Source organism: Sus scrofa, chromosome 7, assembly GCF_054392235.1.
Source record: "Sus scrofa isolate SSC_HxYL_T2T_F1_AM1 chromosome 7, Sscrofa_HxYL_maternal_Yorkshire_Landrace_v2.0, whole genome shotgun sequence".
In the NCBI taxonomy this organism is placed as follows: domain Eukaryota; kingdom Metazoa; phylum Chordata; class Mammalia; order Artiodactyla; family Suidae; genus Sus; species Sus scrofa.
The window spans coordinates 85,425,779-85,453,387 of NC_139389.1; the positions used below are offsets into that span (position 1 = coordinate 85,425,779).

Sequence of the window (27,609 nt, forward strand, 5' to 3'; positions counted from 1 at the left end):
GTTCCCAGGCTAGGGGGTCCAATCAGAGTACAGCCACTGGCCTATACCACAGCCACAGCAATGTGGGATCTGAGCCACGTCTATGACTTATACCAAGGCTCATGGCAATCCCAGATCCTTAACCCATGTTTTTTTTTTGTTTTTTTTTTTCTAAAAAAAGATAATTTTAAATAGTGATAAGCATTTTAAGACAATACAGTATTGTGTTGAGCTGGAGAGTTATTCCTGAGGTGAGGAAAGGCATCAGCTCTAAATAGGCTATGGAGGGAAGGCTACTTACTCAGGCAAGGGTACTGAGTCTCTTTCATGTCCAGTTTCCTTTCTCTAAGTAGCCAGGATCTTTCTGCTGGGTGCTGGGCTCAGTATTGGCATTCATCATCTCATTCACTTCTCATAAGAACCCTGCCTGACAGATACAACCAATATCCACAGTGTAGATATGAAGAAACTGAAGCCTAAAAGCTATTAAGGAGAATGGACCTAACCTTGAAGGATTCCAGTAAGGAATGAGTGAGAAAAGACATGCAAATCACCTACCACAAAACCTTCCCTAGCTTAGGCTCTCAATCATCAGCAGCAGTGTATAAAGTCTTGGCAGGGGTGTCAAGGGAGTGTTGGGAGACAGAATCTAAATTTCCAGAGGAATCTGTCCACAAAATAAAGCTCAATATTTTTCTGAGGTGCATTTAGCAGTTTATATAGCAGATTTCATGTATTATCATAAGTATTCAAGGTCTATCTTGTTAATGGGAAGTCGGTTAATTAAGGTGTTATATTGAGAGATTAAGTGGCATATCAAAATATGGACTGAGTATACCAAGCAGCATTTGCTATGAATGTTTACTTTTTTCCCATTAGTGACTCTTGCTTAGGATATTTCTACACTACCAGAAAGGATAGATTTGGAGTTCCCGTTGTGACTCAGTGGAAACAAACCCAGCTAGTATCCATGAGGATGTAGGTTTGATCCCTGGATTAGCTCAGTGGGTTAAGGATCCGGTGTTGCTGCGACTGGTGGTGTAGGTTGCAGACATGGCTTGGATCTGGCATTGCTATGGCTGTGCTGTAGGCTAGCAGCTGTAGCTCTGCCACAGGTGTGGCCCTGAAAAAAAAAAAGAAAAAGAAAGAAAGAAAGAAAAGAAAGGACAGAACAGTAAACACAATTTTACTTACCAGAAAAAACTCCCATCTTGTGCAAGGATTATTAGCTTTCTGTCCAAGGTAGCCTATTACCCTCCAGCTAAAGTCATCCTGTGTATTATATTTGCCATTTGAAGTCAATCAGTTTCACATCTGGCAGGCAAAAGATGGGGAAAAAAAAAAAGCCAGTCCTCCTGAATCCTCTCTCTCATGACCCTGCATTGGGAAGTTTAACGACTGGTTCAGCAATGGTACCTCCTATTGTGACTAGGCTTCACCTTTAATCCATGATCACCAGAGGGATGTCAGCGTAAGCCTCCCAAAATACTTTAGCAGGACATTAGGTGGCAGTGTCTCAGCTTTCATTCACACTGCAGGCAATGTAGAGCCTGATTCTCAAGGAGGGAAAATAGAAAGATTTAGATAAAGCATTCAGAATGGGGTGACATTTGAGTAAAGACAAAGGAATTCAGAGGTTCGCCATGTAGATATTTGGGGGAATAGCATTACAGTAGAGAGTGCAAAGACCAAGGGCACAGGTCTTGATGTTGATATTGAAACATTCTTGGAGAGTTTAAGGAATGATATCTCATCTTTCCCTGTAGCGACTTATTTTTCCCAGCACACTATTGTGTAAGAAACTAACTAAAGCATTCAACTGTGTTAACTGGTTAGCAGATGATTTCCTCGTTTTACTAATCCTGGAGTAATTTGTGCCTAGGATTGGCATCTTCTTTTCTAGTTTCCTTTAGGTTCCAGTTTAAGCAAGTAACGTCACCATCACCGAGACATCCAGCCACCCTGTTCTGGGGCCAATTCTTTCTTCATAGTCCGAACATTGCTCTTTTTTTTTTTTTTTTTTTGTCTTTTTGTCTTTTGTTGTTGTTGCTATCTCTTGGGCCGCTTCCACGGCACATGGAGGTTCCCAGGCTAGGGGTTGAATCGGAGATGTAGCCACCGGCCTACGCCAGAGCCACAGCAACGCGGGATCCAAGCCGCATCTGCAACCTACACCACAGCTCACGGCAACGCCGGATCGTTAACCCACTGTGAGCAAGGGCAGGGACCGAACCCGCAACCTCATGGTTCCTAGTCGGATTCGTTAACCACTGCGCCACGACGGGAACTCCCGAACATTGCTCTTAAGGAGACCCCTAATATGATACCCTTTGACTGGCAATAAAATTTAGAAATGCTTTTCAGAGCTAGGAAATTTATCTCCTTTCCTGAAGATTAAAAAAAAAAAAAAATTGGAACAGAGAGCTCCCATTGTGACTAGGAACCATGAGGTTGCGGGTTCGGTCCCTGGCCTTCCTCAGTGGGTTAAGGATCCGGTGTTGCCGTGAGCTGTGGTGTAGGTCGCAGACGCGGCTCGGATCCCGCGTTGCTGTGGCTCTGGTGTAGGCCAGTAGCTACAGCTCTGATTAACCCCTAGCCTGGGAACCTCCATATGCCGCAGGAGTGGCCCTAGAAAAGGCAAAAAGACAACAACAAAAAAAGGAACAATAAAACCTATGTTACAGGGCTTGTGATATTTAAATTAGATGATGAATCTGAAATGCATACTACAGTGCCTGACATATAGAAAGCTCAATAAATACCAACAGTTATTTATTTATTTATTTATAAAAGCTACCTTTCCTTCAATGTCTAGGTCTGTGACTTGTTACTGCTTTTTCTTTTCTCCACATCAGGTCAATGGTGAAAACGTCTAGGAAATTTACCTCATCACTTATTTTCATGGGGACAGTCATTATTTTCCTTTATCCTCTTGGGATCCTAGTTTCCTAGTACACTGATACACTCAGGGTGCTGAAAGACATCAATGGAACACTCAGATGAGGCTTTTATTTTCATTTATCTAATGAATAATAATATTAAGAATTTTGGGGAGTTCCCATTGTGGCTCAGCAGGTTATGAAACCATTAATATCCATGAGGCTGTGGGTTCTATCCCTGGCCTTGCTTAGTGGGTTCGGGATCCTGCATTGCTACGGTTGTGGTGTAGGCCAGCAGCTGCACCTCTGATTTGACCCCTAGCCTGGGAACTTCCATATGCCACAATCGTGGCCCTCAAAAGCAAAAAAAAAAAAAAAAAAGAGTTTTTGTGCATTTATTATTGGATGTCATATATCTGAGTTGGATCTCTAAGATTTTGCTGTTCTTATTAATTTTTTCTTATTGATTTATATGACCTTTTTATATATTCTGGATTTGAATATATTTTTCAGAAGTACACAATGCAAATATAATTTGCCAGTCTGTGCTTTGACTTTCCAACCTCTTAGCACTGATTTCTAACAATTAAAAAAATATACTTTCATATTCATAAGATGCTAGCCTGAAGATTTTACTTGTTTCCTATTACAACTGTAAAAACGCTTTCCATTGGTGACCCTATTGCTTCCGATGTGAAGTCAAGTATTATTCTTAATGATGTTTCCCAGGATAGAATATATCTATGTTATTGGCATTGGCAAAATTATTTCCAATTAAATACAACCTTGAATTTGCCTTTAATGCCTTGCAAATTTCTGCCAAAAACACAGTAGTATGTGTACTTACAGAATTCCTTATTCAACTTCATGGCATTTCACATAGATTTTTCCTGAATTAGGAGCTTGTTTTACACAAAGTCAAGTATAGCAGTGAGTGGAAGTGCTTGCGATGAGCAAAGAGGTCGTGGAATGGATAACAAAAGAGGTAGTTATAAATATCAGCTATAATCACATGGCCATTTGTAGAAACAAGAACTAGAATAGCTTAAAATTTCTTTTTCACATTGATATAAATATATTTATATACACATTGACCAATTTTAACTCCCCTCTCCTGTTTGCCAGGCTGTAGTTAACATAAGATATGCTAATATAAGTCAATCATATATCTCATTGTATCTCAGTAGTGAAGATACAGGATTCACTGGGAGAGTGTGACTTAGCTAGAAGAGGAAAGGACTTCACCCCAAAATGGTTAAATCAACTTGGTATACTCTTTGCTGGAGAGAGCTAGCTTGTGTGGTGGAATAACACATTGTTGCATCATATTAGCAGGAAGCTTAGTTTTGCTGTTGTCTTTATTTGAAAACTGTTGTGAAAAGAGGCACTGATCGATGCCTTGCTAACAAGGAGGATACTATAGTAGTTTGCTACTTGTACTGTCCCAATTTAAATCTGAAAATATCTTTCCCAGAATTAGCTTACCTGTCTTGTTCTGGTATAGGGCTGACCACAAAAGAGATTTGTGAAGATTTGGAAAGTTAGCCATATTTTTTATGTTCCGCTGGTTGGTGAAGGCACTGAGGCAATTTACACATTTTCTGGCTATCAGCTAACTCATCTTATTGTTAACCCACAATTCCTCTACTTCCTACCAGATCTCTTCCTCATCTTCTCTTTGTCTTGGATCAAGTATGCATGTAGCATGATGGCAAATGACATCCACTTTTCCTGAAGATCACCCACTACTGTGAGACTGAAGGAGGTGAGAAAGAGACAAGTATTATTATGTTTTTGTGGGTTTCAATTATTCTCATGGTTCTGGTAGGTCCTACTTTTGTCCACATCCAGCTTTCCCTCACAAATGCTATTCTAGTTGATTTACAGTAAATTCAGGCACAATACCAGAAGAAAGATAATATCTTTGATTAGATTCCTCTACCAGCTCTAGCCATTGCATGAGTTCTAATCCTTATAACTAAATTCTTCTACATTTCTTGCAGTTCTGCTTCTCTGATTGTAATCTAACTGACACAAAGTTTAGAGGAAAGGACTAAGAAAATGATTTTCATGACAATTTCTGATAACTAGGTCCAAATTTGAATTGTGAGCATATTTGAGTCAAACTGTCCCTTTAAATTATTAAGGGGCAAGGTTTCAACTTTGGATAAGTTTATATTTGTTCTGAATGATTTATTTAAAGTGGAGAATTCAAGACTGAGAATGTATTAGTAGAAAGTTACTCAGGACACCTGCTTCCAAATGACAGAGAAGGAACTTTTATTTAGAATGAAATCTTCTCATTCAGACCACAGATGAAGCAGCCACAGCACAACCATTTCTTGTCTAGGGTTTGCAGGTGTGCATTTCAGCTTGGGTCCTGCAGCAGGGGGGGCTCTCTCCTATCAAGCTCTGGGGTTTTTGTTCAGCCTTTCCTATTGTTTCAGGCACTGTGAGCTCCCGGAGAGCACAGAAGTACGTTGCAGAATCTTGCAGCTGTAAGGCTGAAATGGTGAGGCTGAGGGATTTTTCTTCTTTCTGGAAGTTTATAAAATAGCGGCCATCTTTTGCATTTCGGCTAGCAGAATACTGATAAATAAGGAAAATCATCTCTCCACTGGGAGGCTGTTTATACCAAAAAATAGTGTATTCATTCCAACTTGTTTCATAGCGACAGTTTAAGGTGCCTTCCTCTCCAACTTGCCTAGATACAACTGGCTGGTCTTGAGTAACTTTCTGGGCCACACCGGATCCTACAGGAAAAATCAGAAAACAGAGAAAAACAGTGAATAAAATAATGGAGGAATTAGACTACCTTGGGACCCAAAGACAAGCCCAGTTGAAATCATAATATGCCTGCTTTCCGGCCATCCCCCTTCCTCCCCGAGTCCATGTGAAGCACCCGGGCCTGTGTGCAGTCCTTTCCCCCTGAACCTTCCCACCATGTGTGGGACCATCCCTACCAGAGAAGACGGAGGCCAGGAAGAGCCAGAGCAGGCTGGAGAGCGGCATGTGGCACGGATTCCCCTGCACAAGTGTGTTTCGTTGTGCCTCAGGCTGAGCGTTCAGTGTCTTGGAGTGCCTGGCAGCTCATATACACAGTCCCTGGGTTCCTGTGTGACTCCCCCAGACAGGAAGCAGGGCTTGTTATGTTCATAGACCACGTGTTCTATGCACAGATGAGAAAAAGTCTGGCTCCCCACAAACCTTTACTTTGTCTACTTGTCTTTCCCAGGTCATTATGTTAGGCAGGTCCTGAAAAGGGGCATGGGAAAAGCACTTGGTATTAGTGATTTGAGCTGAGAGAAACTGAAGACTAAACAAGCTGACATACCTTGATAATTACTCAGCAGAAAAAATTTGCTAGCTTTTTATTTTTTTCCTGCTTTTTAGGGCTGCACCAGTGGCATATGGAAGTTCCCAGGCTAGGGGTTGAATTGGAGCTGCAGTTGCCGGCCTATGCCACAGCCACAGCAACGCCAGATCCAAGCCACGTCTGTGACCTATAGCACAGCTCAAGGCAATGCCAGATCCCCGACCCACTGAGTGAGGCCAGGGATGTAACCTGCATCCTCATGGATACTGGTTGGATTCGTTTCCTCTGTACCACAAATGGAACTCCCTGGCTTTTGAAAACAGATTAAATATAGACTATAAACTCTCTTTGTAATCTACTTACTGATTATTCATTTAACCTGTACTTACTTTTTTCTATCCAGAATCTAATGACTCTTTGTTAAAACTTACAGATGTTCAGCTTTCTTGGTGAAAGGCAATCTTATTCAAAATAATTAATGTATCTCTCTCTTTTTTTTCTTTTCTAGGGCTATACTTAGGTTTGTCAATAAATTAAGTTATTTTATCTTTAAAAATCAGTCCTTCTGACTTTCAGAATCTATTCAGTTGCTTGTGCTTTTATTAAATTATTACAGGAATAAAATATTTTTCTTATGAAATCTGACACTTTGAAGGGGATCAGTATATTCGGTCCAGTTGCCTCTACAAGTAGAATTGCACTTATTAGATCATGTGTCTTAGAATTGTCCTCATGTCAATTTTCTATCCCTTTGGTCCAAAGTATTCAGTATCACTTGTTAGTGGTTCATTATTTTTCTCTTTGAAAATAACGTCAAGACGAGGAGGCCAGATCTTTGTGTGACACAGTGCCACAGTGCACTCCTACAAAACATGATACCTATAGGCTGCAAACTCTCAATACGTGTCAACACACAGAAATTCAGAACTGAAGTTTTGTAGACTGATACACGATCATGTGGGTTGTAGCTGTCAATCTTCCATTTTCTTTCTCTTTTTTTTTGTCTTTTTAGGGCTGCACCCTTGGCATATGGAGGTTCCCAGGCTGGTGATTGAATTGGAGCTGTAGCCTCTGGCCTACACCACAGCCACAGCAACGCCAAATCCAAGCCTTGTCTTTTACCTACACCACAGCTCATGGCAACCCTGAATCCTTCACCCACTGAACGAACCCAGAGATCTAACCTGCATCTTCATAAATACTAATCAGATTCATTTCCCCTGAGCCATGACGGGAACTCCTGATTTCATTGTTTTAATGGATGAATTAATGTAAAAGAACGAGGCAAATAGACAACTGGAAAAGAAAGTATAGACCAGGTCCCTAAAACAGCCAGTCCTTTGATTTTAAGGTCAAAATGACTCACTAATGAGTGATGCAGAGAGGAAAGTTGATATTTTGTTGAAATATTTCCTCTGTCCCATTTCACCTCTGAGTGCTAACAAATGCCTTGGTTTGCAATTCTTTGTAATTAAGCAGAGGAGACCATGAATGCCCACAGCAGCCTGGGGAGCATCCTGGAGAACAGCATGATGGTAACGTTTTACCCTTGTTGAAAGGACCCTGCTCTGAGTTCCTGAGAGTCAGGCTGCAATGACTCTCAGCTGCATTATAACAGCATCTCTGAAATGCATTTTCTGGCTGAATTGAGCCTGAGTTTGTTATGACACACAGGTTGGGAAATTTGGCCTGTCCTAAACAGTGTTTTTCCTTTCCTTGTGACATAATGATAAGTGACTATGTCTGGTAAAGGACAAGGCAGAGCTTAATATTAAAGGAACCTGTGAGAAGGAGATTCATTACTTAAAATTTCCAAATTTAGTAAACTAATCTGTGATAAAATCTGAGGGGCTTATCTGGAACAAAGTCATTAGGAATCATGCTGTGATTGCAAATATTCATTCATGCTCTGATTGTCCTCTTACCTCCCATTTCCATTCTAAGGTGAAATATGCTGTTTCTTGGCTTCCCTGCCAAAGCCAAACAAAAAGCTATCACCTCTCTTCCTTCCTACTTACCCACCAGAGCATGGGAACTGGTAGCTTCACAACAGCAAATATCGCTCAGGCAAATGCTAACAAAATAGGCTTCTGAATTCTGTAATCTCTCCAGTTGTGTATTGCAACACCACATGGTAATGGCAGTGAAGTCATATTCATTTACGATGTCACTCTACCCTTAACTTATTAGCAGTTGTAGGAAGCAAGAATCCGTGGGACTTTTCGTCAGACATTTGGCCATGTTGTTGTCATGAGTGCATGTATATTACTTGGTGAAACTTTACAATTCTTATTTTAGTGACAAACCCCTCCTAACCTGCTCTTTAATCAGTGAAAACATTAAAAAGAATTAACAGTATAAATGTTTTCCAAAATAAAAACATTTCGTATTCTTGACATGAAGGAATGAAGAGTCTTCGATTATATCCTGAAATTTCACCTAATGAAGTCCTTTATGTCAAATTATCAAATTTTAAGCATTTTCTTTTTGTTTGAGCACCTCATAAAGAAACCCAAATTGGGAATTCCCATCGTGGCGCAGTGGTTAACGAATCCGACTAGGAACCATGAGGTTGCGGGTTCGATCCCTGCCCTTGCTCAGTGGGTTAACGATCCAGCATTGCCGTGAGCTGTAGGCTGGCAGCTGCAGCTCCAATTAGACCCCTAGCCTGGAAACCTCCATATGCCGCAGGAGCAGCCCAAGAAAAATGGCAAAAAGACAAAAAAAAAAAAAAAAAAGAAAAGAAAGAAAGAAAGAAACCTAAATTGGAGTTCCCTTCGTGGCTCAATGGTTAACAACTAGTGGAATCTGACTAAGATCCATGAAGTTGTGGGTTCGATCCCTGGCTTCCCTCAGTAGATTAAGAATCTGGCATTGCCGTGAGCTGTGGTGTAGGTCAGATCCCACATTGCTGTGGCTGTGGTGTCAGCCGGCTGCTGCAGCTCTGATTCAACCCCTAGCCTGGGAACCTCCATATACCCGGGTGTAGCCCTAAAAACCAAAAAACAAAACAAACAAAACCCCTAAAACCCAAATGAGAATAATTAAGTTATTCTACAGTAGATAGTCCTCAGACTCTCCTTGGTTCCTTGATGGAAATCCCCAAACTCACATGTCATAGGAGGCAAAGAATCACTATTGAGGTTCCTGGGTCTTCTCTATCGTCCCTCCCTCTTACATCCTTGATGACTGTTTTCTAAAGATGCTGACCATGCATTCCAATCTGGGCACTATATCCTATTTTAATATCGTCTATTTCATTCCAATGAAATCTACTCTAATCAGATATACATTCTCTTCCAAATTTGTTATTAAACTGTTCAAACTACTAGGGAAAAAAAAAAAAAAGGAAAACCAACTCCAAGAGCGAGGAGAGTTCACATAGTGACTCATTTGAAAAAAATTTTTTAAACTATAGTCATCATGCTGTACCTTGCAACTCCAGAACTTATTACCTTACAACTGGAAGTTTGTACACTTTGAACCCATTCACGCATCCCCACCACCCTGACAATCACCAATCTGTATCTATGAGTTCTTGTGTATGTGTGTGTATGTATGTGTGTGCGTGCAGGTGCGTTCACTCTTGTGTTTTAGATGCCACATTTAAGTGATTTCAAAGTATTTTATTTTGTCTCTCTGACTTACTTCACTTGGCATTATGCCCTCAAAGTTCATCCATGCTGGTAAGTGGCAAGATTTATTTCTTTTTCACCACTGTTTCTTTATCCATCCATCTGTCAATGGACACTTAGGTTGTTTCCAAGTATTGGCTATTGTAGATGAGAAGCAATGAACGTGGGGGTACAGATATCTTTTTAAGATAGTGATTTTATTTCCTTCAGATATATACCCAGAGGTAGAAATGCTGGATCGTATAGTCATTCTAGTTTTAATTTTTTGAGAAACCTCCATACTGTTTACCTAGAGGTGGCACCAACTTACATTTCCACCAACAGCACAGGGTTCCCTTTTTTTCCTACATTCTTGCCAATATTTTTTATTTCTTATCTTTTTGATAATAGCCATTCTGACAGATATAAGCTCACTTTGGTTTTCATTTGCATTTTTCTGATGATTAGTGATGCTGAGCATCTTCTAATTCACCTGTTGGCCATTTGTATGTCTTCTCTGGAAAAATGTTTCTTCAGATCCCCTGTCTGTTTTTTAATCAGATTGTTTCTTCTATTGGTTATATTACTTCTTTATATATTTTGGATATTAACACATTATCAGATATAAATTTTCTCCCATTCTGTAGGTTTCCTTTTTGTTTTGTTGATGTTTTCTTTTGCTGCACAGAAACTTTTTAGCTTGATATAATTTCACTTTATTTTTACTTTTGTTGCCACTGCTTTTGGTGTTAAATGCAAAACATTATTGCCAAAAATGATGTCAATAAACTTATCCCCTGTTTTTTTCTAGGAGTTTTACTGCTTTAGGACTTACATTCAAGTCTCCAATCCATTTTTTTTTTTTTCCCCAAGATCCGTACCTGTGGCACACGAAGTTTCCTGGCTAGGAGTAAAATCGGAGCTGTAGCTGCTGGCTTACGCCACAGCAACAGCAACACCAGATCCAAGCCACGTCTATGACCTACACCACAGTTCAGGGCAATGCCAGATCCTTAACCCAATGAGCAAGGCCAGGGATTGAACCCACATCCTCATGGATACTAGTCAATTTCGTTTTCCACTGAGTTACAACAGGAACTCTGTGATTATTTTCTTAATATCTCCTTCTGATAGTTTGTGTATTTTTGTATATTAATTGATTTTTGTATATTAATTTTGTATCTTGCAACTTTAGTGAGTTTGTGTGTTAGTTCTAAAATACACGGACATCTCGTGAACACATCTCCCACTGCTAAGCCAAATGATCTGATTTCTTTGCACGTTCTCTTTTTATGTATGAAAAAGTGTACATTATGAACTAGGGTAGCAAGTCACTGTGATGTTTATTTTAGGTTGAACACACAGCACCCTTATAAATATGTATTACAAAATAATATATCATGTTTGCATTTTGAGATTTCTCATAAGTAGTATTATGCAGCATATATCGTTCTGATGTTTTTTATATTTAGCATTTTATTTTTGTAAGAGTTACCTAAGAAAATACATATACAACAATTTCTTTCCTTGTAAAAGCCCGTGGCATTTCCCCCTCATGAGTAATCCACTATTTGTCCATTCCACTATTGATTGGTTATACTTCTCCTTGCAGCATTGAAGTGACTATGCTTGTAAAATTCTTCTTGCTCACATGTTAGAATTACTTTAATGTAGATATCAGGAATTGGAATTGCTGCATCTTCTTCCTTATTAAACATTTGGGCAGATTGTTATATTAAGTGGTTGAATAAATTATTCTCTGTGTGGTTGTTTTTCTCCAACCGGAAAAGTTTGATAGTCTTCCTCTCCTTATATTCATGTCGAAACATAATGCTAACATATTTTAACATTTCTGTTGATCTGCCAGAAATGAAATAGCAATTTGTTTTAGTATAATTTCCTCTGGATACTATAGGAGTCAATGTTTTATATGTTCCGTGGCCTTGTCTGTTTTTTCTTCTTTAGAGGGCTTTTATTTAAATTACCTTTATCATCTGTCTTCATTTTGAGTGCTTGCCTTATTTATCTGTAGGAACTTCTTACGTTAAACTTAATTTCTAACATTTTCTTGGCTACATGATTTACTAATACATCCTACTATACGTCTGATTTTTCATTTTGTAGTGGAGCCCACGTTCAGATTAAAAACTCCCCTTCTATTATGAAAGCTCTATGAATTTTTATTTCTAATTATCAAATTATTTTAGTGATTATAATTTTTTTAGCTTTTCTATTTCTTCTTGGGCTATTTTTGGTAATAAATATATCTTTTCAGTGCATCAATCAGGACACTGAAATAATTGCCAAATCTTCTTGTGTCAATGATTTCTTCCCACAGAAGGAGATTTTTTTCCTTTGTTGAGGTTACCTGTGAAATCTTTGCTACTCTGTATTGAGGTGTGTCTCATGTGGATCTGGAAGCCTTGGGTGGAATGCTGGACCCAAAAAGTTTCCTGAAATACTCATGGTAGTGCCTCACTTGCCCTAGGGCCCCTTCAGTGAAAGAAATTGGTCCTCAGGCTGAGTCACTGCATGGGGTTTCTTCCTCCCATAAGATCAACCTCAGATCAGGGTGATCCCTTCTTGTCTTTAAATAGATTCTAAATCAGACAACTATTCTACATCATTGCCAACACTTGATATAGTTGTTTTTTGCACCGTAAAGGAGATCATTAACGCAAAAAAAGGCAACCTACTGAATGGGAGAAGATATTTGCAAGTGATTAGTCAATGGGGTCGATGTCAAAAATATATTAAGAATTTTAAATGCATGGAGTTCCCGTCGTGGCGCAGTGGTTAACGAATCTGACTAGGAACCATGAGGTTGCGGGTTCGGTCCCTGCCCTTGCTCAGTGGGTTAACGATCCGGCGTTGCCGTGAGCTGTGGTGTAGGTTGCAGACGCGGCTCGGATCCTGCGTTGCTGTGGCTCTGGAGTAGGCCGGTGGCTACAGCTCCGATTCAACCCCTAGCCTGGGAACCTCCATATGCCGCGGGAGCGGCCCAAGAAATAGCAACAACAACAACAAAAAGACAAAAAAAAAAAAAAAGAATTTTAAATGCAACATTAAAACCACAACAAATCTGATTAAAAAAGACAGGGCCCTGAACAGGTATCTTTCCAAAGAAATGTACAGATGGACCACAGATAGAGGAAAGGATGCTTACTATTTCTAATCTTCAGGAATGTGCAGATCAAAACCACAATGAGATATTACCTCACACCTATCAGAACAGTATTATCACGAGAGAGAGAGAGAAATAATGAGTGTTGTCAAGTAATGGAGAAAAGGAGAAAAGGGAATATTTGTGCCCTAGTGCTGGGAAAATAAACTGGTGCAGCTAATAGTTAAAACAGTATGGGATTTCCCATTGTGTCTCAGTGGTAATGAATCCAACTAGTATCAATGACGGTGTGCGCTGAGCATTGATCCCTGGCCTCTCTCAGTGGGTTAAGTTTCTACTCCTAGTCTGGGAACTTCCATATGACACAGGTGTGTTGCTAAAAAACAAACAAACAAAAACCCACGAAAAACCAGTATGAAGAGTCCTCAAAAATTTTAAAATATAACTACTATATGATCTAGCAATTCCATTCCTGGGTATCTATCAGAAGAAAACGAAAAACTAACTCAAAAATATATATGCACATTAATGTTCATGGCAGCCTTATTTCCAATAGCAAAGATATGGAAGCAACCTCAGTATTCAGTCATAGGAATGGATAGAGAATACATAAACATAAAAAGAAATATTACATGGCCATAAAAAAGAAAGAAATCTTGCCATTTGGGAAAACAGGGTAGACCTGAGGAGTATTACACTTAGCAAAATAAATTGGACAAATACTGTATGTTTTTACTCATTTATGAAATCTATAAAGCAAAACAAATGAACAAATATAATAAAACACAAAAAAAGACTCAGAGATACAGGGGAAAAACTCCTGGTTACTAGAAGAGAAAGCAGTGGGAGATGGGTGAAATAAGGGGATTAAGAGATACAAACTTCCAATTACACAATAAGTAAATTATTATTTATTAATTATTTATTAAGGACAAAGAAATAATCAATCCTGCCAAGCTTTTGACTGTAGCCGGTGAAACTGATCTCAAACTCCTTGCACCCAGTATTATAAGAAAAGAAATTTGTTTGGTGACCAGTTTCATATATAAACATTGAGCACATATTTTTGTTTGCTTTGCACTAGGAGGATGGGACGTGAATATTTGTAACCGCCTGTTAGGACACAGTGTGGTGACATCGAACTGAACATTCTTGGCACTCAGCTAAGCTGGATAACACCTTTATTGGAGTGATTTTTCTCTTCTTTTAGTTCCTTTCACTTTTTACCATTTTGGAACCTAGCACACTGTGGTTACATATTTATTTATTTTTGTCCTCTTATCAGCTACCCCCTCCTAGCTAAGAGAGGAGCTAGAGGAGAAAGCGATGTAGATTGAGAAGGAAGCAGTGCAAATGCCCTTTGGTGGAGCCCTGGCTGACTGTGGCTGGAGGAGGGGCTGAGCCCCGAGGAGGGTTCCTGTACAGGCTGTAGGTGCTTGGGGGGCGCTGTGCTCCACAGCACAGAAGTACGTGGCTGAGTCTGTGATCTGGGCAAAGGAAATGTATAGTGAGCTGCGGCCTTCTGTAGTGACTGTCGTGGCGTTTAATCTTCCATCTGCTTAGTCCCTGTAGGAATGTAAAATAGTTCGATGAGACGGCCCCCTGGGTTCTGACGATACCGAAGCACATTCAGTACGGAGGCAGAAGAATTGCACCAGATCGTGTCGCTGATTCCCTCTGTGAGACTCAGGACTGGGGGACGCTGCCCCACATCCACCCCTCTCACACCTGTTGAGAAACAGAGAGACTAGTGAGGGTCCCTGTAACTCCTACAAAACCCTGAAAGGACCCCCTGGGTGATGAGAAGGATAGAAAGTGTGCAGGACTTGTCAGCTTCCCCCCAAACCCCTAAACAGTACAGCAGCTGCTCAGTCCTTGAGATCCCCCTGTGGGGCAGCCCCAACTCACAGCAAACCTGGGCCAACAGAAGCCCCAGCATGGGGACCTCTAGCCTCTTCATTATTCTCTTCTTGTTGCTGGGAAATGTTCACCTTCAGATACATAGCTGAACCCCTGGGGGGGTAAGTGTCATGACTTGTTCTGGACATGTTCCAGTTCCTGTGACCAATCAGCTCACCCTGCAAACTCTATTCAGGTGACACTCTGTGACACAAAGCCCCACCCTCCAGCCACAAAACCTCTGAGAATAATGAACTTAAGAAAACAAGTATCTTTCCTTTGCAAAAGGAAAAAATGAAGAAAAAGAAAAAAAGGCCAAGATGTCCTTAGGAAAGAAATGCTTCCAGGATTCCATATTCTCTATACTGTTTGCCTTCACAGAAGATGCCAATTTCTTGAAAAAGACACAGGCTGAGACCCTGAGTCTTTTAAGCTGCAAAGTCTCAGGAGGGTTGTGTTCTGGTCCCCTACAGTGTCAGTCACTGTGTCACTCAGAACACAGAAGTACTTGGCCAAGTAACTCCAACAGGCTGATATTTTTCTCAGGTTGAAGGAAGTTTCTCTCTTCCTTAATTCAGCCTCAAAACTTCTGATACCGGAAATAAGGCTGTTTCCAGATGTGTACTTCAGGAAAAGCTGGAGTCCTTGGTTGGGGTACTGCATGTACCAGAAGAGAAAATGTGGAAAAGATGAGTAGTTGCACCTCAGCTCCCGAGAGTCTCCTTCAGGGACAGTGATGTGGCTGTCAAGCTGAGTCACTGACTGGGCTCTGGTTCCTCCTGAAAAATCAATGCTGCATCAATGAACTTGGCTAAATCAAAAGTCTCTATTCAAAGGCAAACCAGAGCAATGTTCCATGCGTGGACAAGGGAGTACAATGGAACAGGAGCAGCTCAAACATTAAGGTGAACACTAAGATCATGGCGGGGCAGCGAAGAGACAACGAGTCCCTTTCTAGGGCATTCCTGACAAACAAAAGTCTGATGATGGGGCTCTCTGAACCCAGGTGCTCTGAAGTTGAGGAATAGCAGGGAATTTAGATTTCTTCTTCCAATGGACGTTGTAGGGGCCATTAGAAAGAGAGGCTGCCTTAACAAAACTGCCTGCCTCTGGTGTCTGGGATGTTTTACCTGTCATTGTGTAAAAAATGTTCTCAGAATATCTCTAAACTGTAGGGAATACAGTTTATACTGATCTTTTACAGAAAAGCCATTTTCAATTTAGATATCAGCGCCCTCTAGGGGCCAGATAGAGAACTAAGGAGCAGTTCACATTTTTTTTTTTTTTGATCTTCTTCACCTCTTTCCTACACTTTTATGTAGGGTTAAATTTCAAAGCATTATAATTATGTACAGAAGAGGATTTATGTCTGCAGCCCCTGAAAATTACAAAGTTGGCCTTTTTAGAAGGACACAAAATTGTGTATAAAAAATTGGATACAAAATAATTTTCAGAATGAGAAATAAAACCACAACAAATTACAAATTTTAGAGAACAAATACCACAAACAGCATAAATCTAGAAACTTACATAAAATTTTAGTACTTATTTCCCTGATACATTTCTATAATACTTTTGGTTGCTATTTTTGGGGGCTCCATACTTCTTAATTGTTTCTTCATATGACAAAAATTTATAATAACGCCTATGGAGGGGAAAAAAAGACAGTTTGGTATTTCTAGTATGATTCATCAAAATTTGTTTTTGTTTTTTTAAATTTATTTATTTATTTTTTAAAAATGACTTTTTTCCCCCATTATAGCTGGTTTACAGTGTTATTTTTTTTTTAATTAAAAAAAAAATCTTATTGACCACACCACAGCATGTGGAAGTTCCTGGGTCAGGGATTAAATCTGAGCCTCAGCTGAGACCTATGCCACAGCTGCAAAAATGCTGGATCCTTAACCCACAGCTCCAGGTCAGCAATTGTACCTGTGCCTCTGCAGTGACCCAAGCATTTACAGTCAGTTTCTTAACCACAGTGGAAATTCCCCAAAATTGCTTTTTTTAAAAAAAAATAAATTTACAGTGGTAATGCACGAAAATTTTTAGAATTATAGTCAAATTTGGGGAAACATTTATCGAGTTATGTGCTTCAAGATTTCATTACATTCCAAATTGTCTTATTGCTATAACCACATCTTAAGTACTATGAACTGATGACATTCATTGGCCAGTTTGTTATGTCTATATTAGTTTCCTATTGCTATGTAACAAATTACCATGAACTTTGTGACTCAGATGAACATCCATTTATCTCACAATTTCTATGGGTCAGAAGTCAGGGCACGGCTAAGCTGGATCTCACAAGGTTACAATCAAGGAATCAACTAAGACTGCAGTCTTTTCTGAGGCATGGTGGTCCTCTTCCAAACTCATGTGGTTGTTGGCAGAATTCATTTCCTTGAAGCTGTAGCTAATCAAATTATTGTTGAATGATTCAAAAAAATGTGTATGTTTGAATGCATTAGAATCTAAAAATACTCCAAAGATCAATCTATAGGTAGCGTCCCATGCATATAAACAATCAAGGGTTGGTTGTAGCTATTTAGAAATATTACTTGTGGGAAACAGTGCCAGAATCCTAGTTCTACCATAATAAATGATCACGAATAATGGCTCAAAACAACAAAATTGGTTCCCCTACAATCGGGCATACACAGGTCTGAGATCAAGGTGTCAGCAGGAACTTGCTCCCTCTGCATATTGTAGGTCAGGATTCTTCCTTGCCTCCTCAAGCTTCTGGTGGCTCCAGCTACTCCTTGGACTCTGACTGCATAACTCCAATCCCCACCTCCATGGAGAAGACCTCACAGGGTCTTCTCATCTGAATGTCTTTTACAAGGACACTTGTCACTGGATTTAGGCCCCACCTGGATAATCCAGTATGATCTTATCTTGATATCCTTAGCTTAATTACATTTACAAATTCTCTGTCTAAATAAGAGCACACTCATGGTCCATGGATTAAGATGTGACTTAAGTTTGGGGGCCACACCCTCCAATGCACTATAGGAACTTTAATGTCTTTGAAGTGTTGCCAAGTGAAATATAAATGGTAGGGATCTCAACACTTCTTTTAGAGTCAAAAGTGAATCTAAATCTGAATTACTGCTTAATATAGGAATAGCAGGTTTAAGATGTGCTGGACAATGAAAATCCCACGAATTAACATGAAACTTTTTGAAATACACACCATGGGGATAACTTTTCTTCCCAGGGATGTTGGATTTGGACACCAAAATGAAGACAAAACTAGCATGGCAATCCCCATCTCAAAAGAGCAAGGAGTCTGGAGGAGGAGCACCTGGGGAGGATCTTCATGCAGATGCAGCCCTGCTGCACTTTGCATAGAGGGATAAAAACCAGGGCAGAAAAGTCATGCACTGGAGAAGTTTGCCTTTTCCCAACTCACCCCATGGTCTCTGTTGTAATCTGAGTCTTGCGGTGTGAAGTAGAATTTGGCCAAATGAAGAGAAAGGGACCTGGCCCTGTCTGGGTTTACAGCCTAAAGGGAATCTCTGCATTCCTAGTAGGAAACTATTGGACTGAATATCAATATAAGATGGCTCTCAGAGGCAATTATTCCTGTCAAAACAATCATAAGAGTGGTCCTGATCGAAGAATATCCTAATAAAATGGTCTAAGTGTTAGCCTATGAGATTTCAGGTAATGTGCCTAAACTGGGCCACTTGTGTGCATTATATACAGGTTCATGGGAAAAATTCATTCTGGCCAAAGAGAACAGCATCTGCAAAGGCTCAGATTTGGGAAAGAGCTTAATATGTATATAAATGGTTAGAATTTTAAAGTGGCTGATGTGCCCCTGGAGTATGTGGTAGAAAAGAGTGAATAATGAAAGTAGAAGATAACTTAGAGGAAAAGTGTAAATCGCCTTGTATTTCTTTTTTTTTTTTTCTTTCTTTTTTTTTTTTTTTTTGTCTTTTTGCTGTTTCTTGGGCTGCTCCCATGGCACATGGAGATTCCCAGGCTAGGGGTCTAATTGGAGCTATAGCCACCAGCCTATGCCAGAGCCACAGCAATGCGGGATCCGAGCCGCATCTGCGACCTACACCACAGCTCACGGCAACGCCGGATTGTTATACCCACTGAGCAAGGGCAGGGACCGAACCCGCAACCTCATGGTTCCTAGTCGGATTCGTTAACCACTGCGCCATGACGGGAACTTCCTCTTTTTTTTTTTTTTTGGCCTTGTATTTCTTAAGATAGAATTGATTGTTATGACCTCTAATGGTCCTTCAACACCCAAAGATGAGCAGGAAGTGATCTGATCACATATATGTTCTATAACAACTCTGGTGTTCGTGTAGATGTTAGATTCAAGGAGCTGAGAGCAGAGGTAGGAAGCTACTTCGAGGTCCTCATAATCATCCTAGAGGGAGGTACTGAATGTCTGAATTAGGAGAACAGCAAGAGTACAGAAATAAGGAAATAGGTGTGAGTGCTATTTGGAAGGTCAACTGACTTAACCTTGATGATCACTGAAGGTGTATGGGCTCTTCATTAGCACCCTGGTACCCATCATCATAGGGAATGTGTTTATTTTATCAGCTCATGTGGAAAATAGTGGCCAAAATTGCCCCCAGTGACCCCTGCTTCCTGATATTCATTTGCTTGAGTAGTCCCTGTGCAGTTAAGCTGAGTTGGTTCCATGACTCACTGAATTAAACAGATGAGCAGAAGTAACATCATGGTGGTTCTGAGACTAGACATGAAGACTTCTTGGCAGCTCATGCTTCTGTGCTTTTGGAAGCCCTGAGGCACCTGGTACAATGCACAGCTTCCCAAGAGACCATGAAGAGAAACCACAGGCAATGGCCTTGGTCACCCCTGAGAGTGTCTGCAGTGAGAGATGAGCCCTGCCCTGTTGGTTGCAGCTAAGTCCCGGCTTCCACGTGTTCCCACTAAGGCCCAGACACAATGAGTCAGCAATTTGACAGGTTCCAGTGCAGTCAAGCCCCCAGGCATCCCATGGAGCAGGGGTATCATGAGATAATGAAACCAGGACTGTTTCAAGCCACTGAGTTTTGGGATTTTTTGTTAAGCTGTCAAACGCAATAGCTTGGGAAGGAGCCTTGCTGGGGACTTGTGAGGAATTGTCAGGAATAAAAGTGTGTTTCTCCTCTCTCTGATTTCCCGTGGTCTCTAAAAGCTGGACCGGAAACATCTGTCTATTTCACCAAACTTCATTTCACATATGGCTATAGTGTTCCTGCCCTGGAACAGAAGAGAAGTTGGCAGCACTCAGATATGATGGGAGCCTGGGGCCCCACAGCACAGGAGCAGGTGGCTGGTTCCTCAGGTTGGGGCCCTACAGTAAACAGGAAGATGTAAGCTTTTCTTGTCCAATGTGATTTTTATATTTTCCTCATTCTTCTTGTTCCATGTGACAAAACTGTAAAAAAAAGGGGGGGGGGATATTTACAATGTCATGTCTGTATATGTATAAATAATCAAAATTCAAAAGACTATTTTCAATTTGAGATCAGCGTGAGAATCCAAAAAAAGCGGGAATTTTGGTCCAAATTTCCTTAGTTAAACATGACTTTCATAAAGATATAGATATTTCTTGAAAGATCTCTCCTCTCCAGATTTACATTTTTCCCACTTTTATAACAGTAGATATTCCAAATTAAGTCCCACTGCATCCAGGAATTGAGTACTTGTGTGGGGAGAACTTTTTCCCATCACCTCCTAAGGTGAGCAGGGGGCACAGGGAGCTTGAAGTCATGGGTATGTTTCAAGCAGCATTCTGCTTTGAAGTGCTATATGAATGAAATCAATTCTATATGTTCTATGATATAAAAATGCAAAATAGAAAAAGTCACACAATAGATATATTATTATTTGCAACTTAGAAACAAGAAATCTGAAGCTCAAACAGATTGAGTAATTAACTTGAGATCAAATATATGGTAAGGGCCTTAGTAAGAATTAGAATACATATCAGGAGTTCCCTTCATGGCTTGGCGGTTAACCAAACGGACTATGATCCATGAGGACTCGGGTTTGATCCCTGGCCTTGCTCAGTGGGTTAAGGATCCGGCATTGCCATGAGCTGTGGTGTAGGTTGCAGATGTGGCGTGGATCCTGCCTTGCTGTGGCTGTGGTGTAGGCCAGTAGCTACAGCTCTGATTCAACCTCTAGACTGGGAACTTCCATGTGCTGTGGGCACAGCAAGAGTTAGAACACATCTTTCTTGCATGGAATCTATGGAGTTTGTAATATGACATGCCACCTACACCTGGGATGTTCAGTAAATGTTTTATGTGCTTAGAGAAGATATGTTCTAAAAATAATCAGAGTCTACTTTTTTGATTTCCTCTCTAATAGTCCAAAAATGGGAACAACCTAAATGTTCAGCAGCTGGTAAATGAATAAATAAACTTGGTATAACTATCAGTGGACAACTGTTTAGCAATAAAAAGTGTTTAATAAGAATCTATGCTACAACATAAGTGAATGCTAAAAACACTACATTAAGAAAAGAAATCAGGAGTTCCTATCATGGTGCAGAGGAAATGAGTCTGACTAGGAACCATGAGGTTGCAGGTTTGATCCCTGGCCTTGCTCTGTGGGTTAAGGATCTGGCATTGCTATGAGCTGTGGTATAGGCCAGCAGCTGCAGTTCCAATTATACCCCTAGCCTGGGAACCTCCATATGCCACGAGTGCGGCCTTAAAAAGACGAAAGACAAAAAAATAAAAAAAGAAAAGAATAAGAAATCAGACCAAAGAGACCCCATAGTGAATGATTTCATTCATCTTAAATCTTCAGAAGAGGAACCCATAGAGATGTAAAGCAGATCACTGTTGCCTGGGGCCAGATGTGGGAATAGGGATTATTGTAATGGGCACCAAGGATTTTTTGTGGTGATGAAAATGTTTAAAACTAGATTATGGGAATGGCTTCATAACTCCACTAAAAATCATTCAACTATAAATTCAAAATGGATGAATTTTATGGAAAGTCAATTATATATCAATAGAGTTGTTAAAATAAAAATTGTGTTCTATCTTGCCTGTGTCAGAGTCCAGGAATGATGCTAGTTTAATTCAGCATGCACATATTTGTTTAAAGAGTGACTTTGTGTCCAGAATTTCCCTAGGACTTTGAACATTATAAAAGCAATATTTTATGTTTCCTATGAGCTCAAAATACAGTTAGGAAAAAAGATGTCCAGGGAAAACTTAATAGTAGAAATGAGCATTATTTTAAATTGTTCAGAATTTAAATCTAATTCTAGGAAACTTGTAGTATAAATTGACTACATAAACTTCTTCCCAGTGAACAACTGAAATAAAGGCAACAGCATGGGATAGGTGCCAAAATCAGGGATCAGTGCCTTCCACGTAAACAAACTTAAACTGTGTTCTAAAAAGTGGACAGAATGGGAAGGCATCTCAATGGCTAACCTCTATCCTTCCTTCCCAAGAAAAGAGAGGCAGCTATGGTTAATAGGGCAAATCCTGAAAAGCCTCATTCATGTCTCCTAATTTAGAGGTACAGAGGCTGAGGTTAGCGATGGGTTGTTAGACAAACAAACTGCTACAAGCCAAGTTCCTTTTTTTCTTTTTTTTTTTTCTTCCAGATCTGACTCCTATTGGAAGAACAGGAGAGGAGTGAGGGCATGACCACTTCAGAAAGCTCACTTGCTGTGAAGCTGGTTTTTAATTCAAGTACTAATCCCATTGAAAAATTCTTATGCATATTGCAGGTGCCATGTCCAGGTCAAGCGGGACTACCTCCAACAACCTTGGCATTCCTGCATCTAGTAAGGTAGAATCCTGTAATCTATAGCAACCACTTTACCTAAAATAGAGGCGAGCCAGTGGACCATCAGATATATTGCATAATTAAATCTTACGTGAAATGACTTGCAGGATGTAAATCTTGAAAACTGTAGATAAACAATATAAAGTGTGGTCCAGCTAAATCTTTTATATTAGTGTTTGAATAGCATGGACTTTAGAAATATTTTTATTTTTTGTACATTTATTCTGCAAATATATATATGTACTTATTTGTTCAACAAATATATAAAAATATATACATATATCTATTCAACAAATAAATGGATTGGGCCTTCTATGTGTTAAGTGTAGTTCAGGCACGGAGGATGCAGCAGTAAGGTGGATATAAAAGACCTAGATTGCAGGGGAAGGAAAAAATACATAATGAATTTTTTAAATAAAGATAATTAAAAATAGTGATAACCACTTCAAAACCATACAATACTGTATTGAGATGAAGAATTACTCTTGAGGTGAGAACAGGCATCTGCTCTCAATAGGCTACGGAGGGAGGGCTCCACTCTGACCCTTACTCTGCAACACCAGGCAAGGTACTGAACCTCTCTTAGGTCCAGTTTCCTTTCTCTAAGTAGCCAGGATCTTTCTGCTGGGTGCTGGGCTCAGCATTGGCATTCATCATCTCATTCACTTCTGATAAGAACCCTGCCTGGCAGATACAACCAATATCCACGGTGAAGAAACCGAAGGCTAAAAACTATTAAGTCATTTTCCCGAGAGGACTCAACAAATGAGTGGTAGATCTAGAAGCACAACCCAAGTCTTTGATCTCAAGCACTTTGCTACACCGCCTCCCTAAAGGAGGATGGGCCCAACCTTGAAGGGTGCCAATAAGAACTGAGTGAAAACAAATGACTTATCACAACACCTTCCCAGCTGCAGGTGAGGTACAAAATCTTGGGGGGGGGGTTGAAAGACACTGTTTAAACCTGCAGAGGAGTTTTTCTGAGGTATATTTAGCAGTTTACATAGTAGATTTCATGTATTATCATAAGTATCCATGGTCTGTCATGTTTCTTACTGTTAATAGGAAATCAGTTCATTAAGGTGTTGTACTGAGAGATCGGATGGAATACAAATATGGAAAGAGTATACCAAGCAGTGTTTGCTGCAACTGCTTTTTTTTCCCCTCAGTCATGGAGTCTTGCTCTCACATCTCAGGATATTTCTACACTAGGTTAAAGGACAGAGCAGTAGACCCAATTTCACTTACCAGAGAAAAACCCCCACTTTGTGCAAGAATTCTGAGTTGTCTTTCAAAGGTATCCTATTACCTTCCTGCCTGGATTATCCTATGCTTTGTACTTGAGTTTGTCTTTTTTTTTTTTTTAAAGTCTTTTACTTTTGAATCTAGCAGGCAGAAAATTAAACACCAGTCAGTTCTGGAGTTCCTGTTGTGGCTCAGAGGGTAATAAACCCAACTAGTATCCATGAGGATGCAGGTTATATTCCTGACTTCACTCAGTGGTTTAAAGATGTGGCATTGATTTGGGCAAAGTCAATTCTGATTCGTCTCTCACACAATTTACGCAATGGGCAGATGATTCACTGTGGTCAGTAAAGGTAGCTCCTACCTTGTCTAAGTTTCACCACCTCTTAACCAGTGAACACTAGAGGGAAAACTGGGAGGTCAGTGTAAGCATCACAAAATATTTTAGCAGGACACCAGGTGGCAGTGCCTCAGCTTTCATTCTTGCTGCAGGCAAAGTGCTAGAACCTGAATATCAAGGTAGGAAAATAGATTTAGATAAAGGATTCACAAAGGAATAACACTGAGGAAAGACATGAAGGAATTCAGAGGTTTACCATGTAGACATTTGGGGGACAGCATTACAAAGAGGGGGCACAGGTCTCGATATGGAACATGCTTGGAGAGCTTAAGGAATAATACTTCCTCTTTTTCGGTGCAGCTTCTTATTCTCCCCAGCACGTTATTACCTAAGAAACTAACTAAAGCATTCAGCACTGTTAACTGGTTAGTGGATGATTATCTCATCTGCTGACCCTGGGGCCATCTGTACCTAGGATTGGCATCTTCTTTTCTAGGTCCCTTTAGGTTCCAGTTTAAACCAGTAATGTCAGCACCACTGAGACATCCAGCCACCCTGTTCTGGGGCCAAGTGCTTCTCCAAATCCAAGTCGTTCACTTTGGGAGACCTCTAATGTGTTACACTTTGGCTGACAATAAAAGTTTGAGGTGGTTTCATAGTTAGGAGAGTTACGTTTCATTTCTCAAAGGTTAAAAAAAAAAGGGGGGGAAGAATAAAACCTACCTTAGAGGGTTTGTGATATTTAAATTAGATAATGAATCTGAAGTGCATACAACAGTGCCTGATGTACAGTAAGCTCAATAAATATCAACTTTCTATTTTCTAGTAACAATGTTTTTTCCTGCGATGTCCAGGTCTGTGATCTGTTACTGCTTTTTCTTTCTTTCTTTCTTTTTTTCTGTCTTTTGTCTTTTCAGGGCCACACCCACGGCATATGGAGGTTCCCAGGCTAGGGGTCCAATCAGAGCTACAGCTGCTGGCCTATGCCAGAGCCACAGCAACGCCAGATCTGAACCATGTCTGTGACCTACCACCACAGCTCTTGGCAATGCCGGATCTGCAACCCACTGAGCAAGGCCAGGGATCGAACCCGAAACCTCCTGGTTCCTAGTCAGATTCGTTTCTGATGCACCACAACGGGAACTCCTGTTACTGCTTTTTCTTTTCTCTATATCAGTTCAGTGCTGGAAGCTTCTAGAAAATTTGCTTAATCATTTATTTTCCTGGAGACAGTCACTATTTCCCCCTATCCTCTTAAGGTCCTATTCTTCTAGTACATTGATACAATTAAGGTGCTGTAGGACACAGATGGAATGCTCAGATGAGGATTTATTTTCGTTTTCCTAATGAATAATAGCTTTCTTTGAACATTTATTAGCTATCAAATATCATATTTCTTAAGTGACTTTTCAAGATTTCGCCATTCTTGGAGTTCCTGTCATGGCTCGTCGGAAACGAAGCTGACTAGCATCCATGAGGACACAAGTTCCATCCCTAGCCTTGCTCAGTGGGTTAAGGATCTCACATTGCTGTGAGCTGTGGTGTAGTTCACAGATGCTGCTCAGATCCTGTGTTGCTGTGGCTGTGTCATAGCTCAGCAGCTACAGCTCCTGTTTGACCCCTAACCTGGGAACCTCCATATGCTGTGGGTGCAGCCCTAAAAAGACAAAAAAAAAAAAAAAAAAAAAAAAAAAAAGATTTTGCCATTCTTATTAACTTTTTTTTTTCTTGTTGGTTTATATGAACTCCCCCCCCCCCACATTTGAGTCTTTTTTAGCAGTATGCATTGCTAATATAGTTTACCTGCCTGGGCATTGACTTTCCATCCTCTTAGCAGTAATTTTTAACAAGGACAATTTAAAAATATGCTTTCATGTTTATAGGAGGCTAGCTTGAAAGTTTTGTTTTTCTTTAAGCACTCTAGAAATGCTTTCCCCTGGTGATTTCGACTTCTGAAAAGAACTCAGTAAGATTCTTAATGATGTTTCCCAGAATAAAATATATCATTGTATAGCATTGGCAAAATTATTTCCACTAAATAGGACTTTGGATTTGCCTTCAATGCCTTACAAATTTCTGCCAAAACCACAGTAGTGTACTTGCAGAATCCCTTATTCAACTTCATGGCATTTCTCACAGTATTATTCTTGTATAAGCAGCTTGTTTTACAGAAAGTCAAGTATAGCCGTGAGTAGAGGTGCTTGTTATGAGCAAAGTGGTTATGGAAGGACTAGTGGAAGAGGAAGTTATAAATACCAGCTACAAACATTTGGTCACTTACAAAAGCAAGATCTATAATGGTTAGAATATTTCTTTTTTCATTTTGATATGGATATATTTATATACTTATGTATCCATAGCAAAACCATTTTTATCTCTCCTCTCCCATTTGCCTGCATGTAGTAACATAAGAAGCGCTAATATAGGTTAATCTTAAAATTTGATACATCTCAATATTTATGATACAGGATTTTGGGGAGAATGTGACTAGATAGCAGAAACAACATCACCCCAAAATGGTTAAATCAACTGGGTTTACTCTTTGCCGGAGAGAGTTATCTTGTTTTGGGCTTAATGAGAAAAATTATATCATATTAGTAGGAAGCATAGTTTTGCTGTTGTCTTTATTTAAATTGTGTTGTTAAAAGGGGTATAGATAGATACTCAGCTAATAGGGAGGCAAGTAAACTAGTTAACAAGCTACTGTGGTAGCTTTATATTGTCTCAACAAAACTGTTTTGGAAATGTATTTCCCAGAATTTGCTTCCCTGTATTATTCTGAGTTACGGTTATCCATGAAAGAGATTTGTGCAAGATTCGGAAAGTGGATGTAATGAAGCCACCATATATATCTCTCTCTCTGTGTATGTATATATATTTTGTCTTTCTCAGGGTGCACCCAGGGCATGTGGAAGTTCCTAGGTTAGGGGTCGAATCAGAGTTGCAGATGCCAGCCTATGTCACAGCCACAAGCAACACCAGATTCAAGCCCCATCTGTGACCTACACCACAGCTCATGGCAACACCGGATCCTTAACCTACTGAGAAAGTCCAGGGATCAAACCCAGGTCCTCATGGATACTAGTTGGGTTCTTTACCACTGTGCCACCAGAGGAACTACAAGCCACCATATTTTTGTTTGTTCTGCTGGTCTGTGCAGGGCTGCATGGACTATAGTGACTCATACATGTTGTTGCTGATCAGCTAGTTCATCTTATCGATGAGTCAACTACTCCACTTCCCAGCAGATCTCTCCCTTATCTTCTATCTTGGACCAAGTATGCGTGTAGCATGATGGCAAATGCCGCTGACTTCTGAAAATCACCCATTACTGTGTGACTGAAGGAGGTGAAATTCAGACAAGATTTAATGTGTCTTTGTGGGTTTCAATTGTCTTCATGGTCCTAGTATGTCCC

At 40.1% G+C, this 27,609-nt stretch overlaps 2 protein-coding genes and 1 pseudogene across 20 annotated transcripts in view; all 3 read right to left on the reverse strand.

Moving 5' to 3' along the window:
- LOC102166266 (uncharacterized) overlaps nucleotides 1–27,609 on the reverse strand; it is a 565,109-nt gene that overhangs the window by 429,415 nt on the left and 108,085 nt on the right.
- LOC102160313 (T cell receptor delta constant) overlaps nucleotides 1–27,609 on the reverse strand; it is a 660,440-nt gene that overhangs the window by 346,272 nt on the left and 286,559 nt on the right. The window lies entirely within an intron of this gene.
- On the reverse strand, nucleotides 5,205–5,938 carry LOC110255269 (T cell receptor delta variable 1 pseudogene; annotated as a pseudogene). Its single transcript, XR_014811456.1, has 2 exons — nucleotides 5,822–5,938; nucleotides 5,205–5,611 (listed from the first exon to the last, which is right to left on the reverse strand). The product of XR_014811456.1 is annotated as a T cell receptor delta variable 1 pseudogene (transcript).